Source organism: Elephas maximus, chromosome 15 (assembly GCF_024166365.1).
Source record: "Elephas maximus indicus isolate mEleMax1 chromosome 15, mEleMax1 primary haplotype, whole genome shotgun sequence".
NCBI classification, from domain to species: Eukaryota; Metazoa; Chordata; class Mammalia; order Proboscidea; family Elephantidae; genus Elephas; species Elephas maximus.
The window spans coordinates 45,792,277-45,798,927 of NC_064833.1; positions in this window are offsets into that span (position 1 = coordinate 45,792,277).

The window sequence follows — 6,651 nt, forward strand, 5'->3', positions numbered from 1 at the left end:
CTCAATTTAGAGACATTATTTAACGACAACAAAAAAATTCTTAAGAGGATATGAAAACTAGTTAAATTGAAATTTTAAATTCCATTCCAGAGCAAAACTGTGAAGATTGAGAGCTTCTTTTACAGAGAATCCTTTGATATTTAAAAAATCCAATAATCTGTGAATAAGAGCCCTGGTGGTACAATGGTTAAGAGCTCAGCTGTGACCTGAAAAGTCTGCAGTTCAAACCCAGCAGTGGCTCGGAGGGAGAAAAGACCTGGCAATCTGTTACCTGGCAATCTGCTCCCATAAAGATTACGGCCTAGGAAACACTGTGGAACAGTTCTACTCTGTCATATAGGGTTGCTATTGGTCCGAATCAACTCAGTGGCACACAACAACAGCGATTACTACTATCTGTAGTAAGAATTTACATGCATTATTTTATGTAATCTTCCCAAAAAAAATTTAGAGGGAAGTACTTTCACCTCCATCTGAGATGATAAAACTAAAGTTAGACGATTTCAAATTCACATAGCTAGTCAGTGACAGCTGGGATCCAAACCCAAGGCTCTAAGCCCCTCCTTTTCCATTTAGTGTCCATAGTATATAGGAAGATGTCTACAGTCACCTTCATTCTGATGTGGGTTCTGTCTCCCCTCCAGGTTCTAAGCATATCCGATCCACTTACTTTTAGAGATCAGACCAGATCAGCCACATTCGGCCTGGTATGGCTGTGGTCAATTAGGTACAGCTGGTTTGCACGAGGAATTAAAAATTACTTGCTAATTAGGAAGGAGAAACATTAATTTGGGAATAAAGTTACATACTACGTGTTTTCTTTACAGCTTTCCCTTAAAAATTAAAGTGTTTCTTAAAGTTCTTGGCAGGTGTCCTGCCGCTATCTCATGGTGTAGGCCAATGGTTCTCACAGGTCAGCATGCATCAGAATCCGCTTCGGGCTTCTTAACACTCAGGTTGCTGGGCCCCAACCCCAGAGTTTTCTGCTTTGGTAGACTTGGGAGAGGGCTGAGAATTTGCAGTTCTAACAAGTTTCCAGGTGATACTGATGAAGCTGATTTGGGGGCCATACTTTAGGAACCAGTGATGTTGGCAAACTACAACGTGATCGGAGCATCTGTGCCTTGCAGCAGAGCAGAAGGCGAACAATGATTGGTCTGATATGATCCCATGAGGAGTCGTCATGCTGCTTTCGATATCTGCCAACTTCAGTGCTGTCACACTGGTACATCGGGCTGGACCTACTGAACCTCTGAGAGGCACTCCATTCAGCTGAGTGGAATTTGAAGTCCAGAGAGGTTATGAGTATTGTGTCATCTGGTACAACTCTTCATTCCACTCATTTAATGTGTCTGTAAATCACCCTGTGAAAGAGTGGAAGTGCCCGAACAACTGAACAGCCCAGCAAAGAAATAGGACAAAGCAGGGGGAACCAAGGGGCTGGTTCCTCTCTGAGTTGTGAAGAAGACGGTTCTATCTTAGGCGTGTCCTCCTCCTGCTTTTTTGCCTCTTCCCCACTTCTCTGAAGCAAACAGAGTCCCCTCGCCTTTCCTCCTGCTGCTCAAGACTCCGTACCTTTTTCACCTTTGATCACTGTTTGAGGAACTTGGCTCAGTACTCTAAGCCAATGGCTTTTGAATTTTTTTTTTTTTGAGGGACCCCTTCCACGGATGAAATGTCAAACACAGATAAAAACAGGACTGCTCAGGCTGAGGCTAATGTGGACAACTTGAGCCCCAGTTTGTTGGTTTCTCCCTTATTCCTCTTGCCAGAGGCTGGAGGGTTCTACCACAGTTTCAAAAACCACTGCCCTGTTCCTTTTTTTGTCATTAGGCTTCTTTAAATCAAAACCAACTATTCCTAAGTCTCAGTTCTTTTAGACCACATAGGTGACAGCTAGGTAATATAATCAGGTTACCAATTTATTCAGAATGGTACAATTAAAAAAAAAAAAAAAAACCAAGCCTGTTGCTAGTGAGTCGATTCCAATTTATAGCAACCCCGACACGACAGAATAGAACTGCCCCATAGGGTTTCCAAGGAGTGGCTGGTGGGTTCAAACTGCCAGTCTTTTGGTTAGCAGCCCTATTTCTTAACCACTGCAGCCACAGGGCTCCAACAGTACAGTGATAGTAAAATGTGAATGGGGATCCTGCTAGATAATGTTTGCATTTTAACTGGGGCCTTATGGAGACAGTGCTTTAGACTAAAGTGACTTCATTCAAGCAAATTTCAGGCAGTTGTACATCTTCTTGTTAGGTGCCTTTGAGTCAGTTCCTACTCATAGCGACTCTATAGGAGAGAGTAGAACTGCCCCATGGGGTTTCTAAGACTGTAATCTTTACAGGAGCAGACTGCCACATCTTTCTCCTTCGGTTTGAACCACCTAGGAATGGGTTATCCAATAAGCAAGGTATTCACCACGTGAAAACCATATGAAATTATGCACTACACAATTAAGCCGTGTGTACCCTGCTTACCGTAAGCCAGTGTATACCGTGCTTACTGGTTAATCTGCCCCTGAAATCCTTACCTCCCGACCTTTTGGTTAGCAGCTGAGTGCTTAACCACTGTGCCACCAGGGCTCCTACAAACATACTATAAATCAAGTATCCCCAGTTGCTTTTATAAAAGCTGCCTTTCGAATGACACTTTAATGAACAATGAAATAATAAGAGATAAACCTCTCTGTCTATTTATTTAAGAGAATCTTCTCTCCCTAGATTAAAAGAAAACAAGTTAAAAACAATAACACCATAGCTTTGAGATAGGAAGAGGACAATACTATGTTTTTGGTCCTCCATCTGAGCAGGCAGATCTTTCATTTATGGATGTTTTGTGGCCGCATGCTCCACATTATGTATAACTCTCTAACTTCTTGAAATTGTCTTAGTAGAGGGCACTCACTAGCCCTTGCTCAACTTTGAAAGTGCCTATAAACTTTCCCATGGCCAGCCCCGGTTTTGGTTTTCCACAGGTAACTCCCACGGCATCCACAAGGGGGCAGGACATACCACACTGAGCAGTTGCCTGTATTTCCTTTTTTTTTGGAGAGGAAAAAAAAAAAAAAAACATCTAACCAGGAAAAGAATGCCGGGGTCAAGTTGCTAAAGGAGCCCACATTGTACCTTCTCACTTCAGCTCAAGAACCTCTAGCCCTGTTTTATGTCCTTCATGAATGAAACTGCTGAAGAAACTACTTAGACCAAAAGTTTGAATTCTGTAACATGATTTCAAATACTCAAAACCTTCAGTGAAGATTCAAAGGGAGATTTTGACTGGCAGTTTGCTCTATGTATCTTTATTTTTATGATGCCCATGCACACACACACACACATATACACACACAGCCAAGGCCTTTGCGTAGCCATGTCAACATTGGGGTGGACTCCCACTTGAAACAAACCCATGAGGGAGGGAGGGAGAGATACGGCTTTATACACTACTGCAGATCATTGCAATGATATTTAAAATATGATTTTTTTTAATGTAGGAGAAACATTGGATTAGGATTCAGAAAGACTTGGTTCCTAGTCCTAGTTATATTTCTGACTAGCTTGAGATCTCAGGTCTTCTCAATTGAATTTGTGCCTCAGTTTCCTCACCTGGAAAATGACCTTTGAAGCCCTTTCAAGCGAAGAGCAAAGAGCACCTCTCCTTGCATAGACCTGAGGCTGGTAAGACTGAAGAAGGCTAGTATCTGCCCCAGAGGAATCCTGAAGCGCAGAGGACAGGCCACATCCTTTGTGGTCCCTGTCCCAGTGTCATTTACTTCTCCACATGACTCCATCTAGTGTGCTGAAGAATCCGAAGCCACCACAAATAGGCTTATTATTTTATTTCCTGTTTATTGATACCTTGTAGCAGATAATAAGTGCTGTGGGCAAAATGAAGTGGGAGCAAGCAGGGCTGCAGCTGTAGGCAGGAGCATTCTTACTGGATGGAGGGTCTGAAACTATGACTCATCATTAGCCAGGCTCCATACAGATAGAAATTAAAATACTGATAACACAAACCACAAATGTTCACTTCGCTAAGGGAAGAATGGAGGCAGACCACAAGGAGGAAGCCTTCCTGGATGTCCCCGGAGAGGCGGATGTGCAGAGTGAGATGAGGAGCAGGCCAAACAGGGCCATGGTCATCCCAGCGGTGATGGCTGGGCAGAAGAAGTGTTGCTTCTGCAAGAGAGAAATGGGGGAGTTTTGAGTCTGTGGATTTGTAGAAGTGGCCTGTGCAGGCCAGCAGAGGGGCAATGAGGGCCTGTGGGGAGGGGCAGAGGAACACAGAAGGGAGATGAGTGAAATGGGGTTGGCAGTAAAACAAAACCAAATAAAAAAATGAGAAGACACACTAGCAAACATGCTTTGGATATAACGCTAAGTGACAAGGGAGGAATACAACCTGGTATATCTATCCCCGGATTGCAATAATATAAAAGGTACATGTGCACTAAAATAAAGAACGAATGGAAGGGAAAACATAAAGGTGAAAACACTTCAATTGGTTGTAGTGACAAAAATATGGGAAACAAGTTTTTTTTTTTTTTAGTCCTATTTCCTGTTATGTTGTTAGTTCAGTAAATAACAATAAGCCATTTTTAAAGCACCGAGAGAGGGAGAAACGGTAAACAGGATGGTAGAGCACCTTTGTGTGTAGATGTGTGTGTGCGCATGTGCATCTTGAAAACAAAGATACATAGAGACTTAAGGTCTCAGAACGTGATAATCATGAAACCAAAACTAGGGGACATAAGTAGAATTGGGATCCCAAAACCCATTGCTGTCAAGTCGATTCTGACTCACAGTGACCCTAGAGGACAGAGTAAAACTGCCCCAAAGGGTTTCCAAGAAGCAGCTGGTAGATTTGAATTGCCCTATAGGACAGAGTAGAACTGCCCCATAGGGTTTTCAAGGAGCAGCTGGTAGATTTGAACTACTGACCTTCTGGCTAGCTGCCATAGCTCCTAACCCCTGTGCCACCCAGGCTCCAGGATTGGGATAGGGCCAGTTGCCATGGAGTCAATTCAACACATGGCGATTGCATGTGTTTCAGAGTAGAACAGTGCTCCATATGGTTTTCAGTGGCTGATTTTTCAGAAGTAGATCACCTGGCCTTTCTTCTGAGGCACATCTGTGTGGATTGGAACCACCAACCTTGAACTGCCTTGTGGTTAGTAGTTGAGCACTTAACTGTTTGTACCACTCAAGGACTCCCGCTAAACTGTATAGCCCAGTGGTAAAGAGCTCAGGCTTTGGAGCAGAGTGACCTTGGTACTCAGTTTCCCTATTTGTAAATGGGGATAATGATAGCACTTATAGAATTGTCAAGATTAAATGAAATAATATATGTAAAGGGCTTAGAATTGTGCCTGACACACAAGTTCTCTGTGGGGGTTTGCCATTACCTGATGGAAACCAGTGCCTAGGGTGGAGCTTTCTTAAGAAAGCTCAGAAATGCTGAGAGGCACAAAGAGATCAGGGGAACAAAAGTCCCTCCCCCAGCAGGCTGTGAGTCAGGTGAGTGGTCCCTGCAGGAACAACAACAACAACAAAGGATGAAAAAGCAAAAGGCAGAGGGGAAGGAAAGTGGGAGGGAAGGGAGTAGAGACATTGGGAACTACAGCAACAACAACGAAATAGTGTGGGGAAGGGGAAAATCATCTGAGATCAAGTCAAACCATAAAGTAATGAAAAGAGCAAGAAACGGAATGGATTGGGCCAGGGATGGACTCGTCTATGCTGTATGGACTCGTCCATGCTGTTTGGGGTCCCAGCTCTGGGCTCCACCCTTGGCTGTGTGACTTCTTGGCCTGTGTGGCCTTGGAAAAGTCATTTCTCTTCTCTGAACCTCTTTTTTTTTTTTTTTATCAGTCAAAGTGAAAATAGTCACTTTGGGGATGATTAACAGAAGGCATTTTATGGTCGGTATCTGAGGTCCGAATAAATGTGCAGGAAAACTGTCCACCGCAGTCTAGAGGTACAGAACACTACGGGAGAGAGGAGCAGCCCTCCGCTTAATTCCTGTGTTCAGGTCCCGAATTAGCACGAAAGTGTGCAGGAAGACAGACATAGGGAATCTAGGGACCCAAACCCAGCCCAAATTATTGCCCTGGAGTCAATTCCAACTCCTAGTGACCCTAAAGGACAGAGTAGAACTGTTCCATAGGGCTTCAAAGGCTGTGAATTTTAACGGAAGCAGACTTCCACATCTTCCTCCCTCAGAGGTACTGGTTGGTCCCAACTGCCACCCTTTCGGTTAGTAGTAGAGCACTTTAACCACAGCGCCACTAGAGCTCAGATAAAGGAAACTCGTGATGGGGCGAGGCTAGGCTGAAGTGAAACACATTGGGGAAGAGCTGCAAAGGGAGGGGTGCACTGGACAGGGAGGAGGCCAGGGAGGGAAAGGGTGGGAAGGCAGAGAGATGGGAGGGCAGTGTAAGAAGAAAAGCAGGCTGGGGAAAGGGGATTGGAATGCAGAAGGAACTCGGGGAAGGAGGAAGTATTGAAGGCGGGAGGGAAAAAAGAGCGAGAAATTGGGGATGCGGGGGACGGGGGGGCGGGGGGAGGCAGCCAGAAGGAAGAGGACCCGGGGAGCAGACGAAGGCGAAATGAAGCTAAAGGCAGCGTCCGAAGAGGTTGCGGGCTGCGAGAA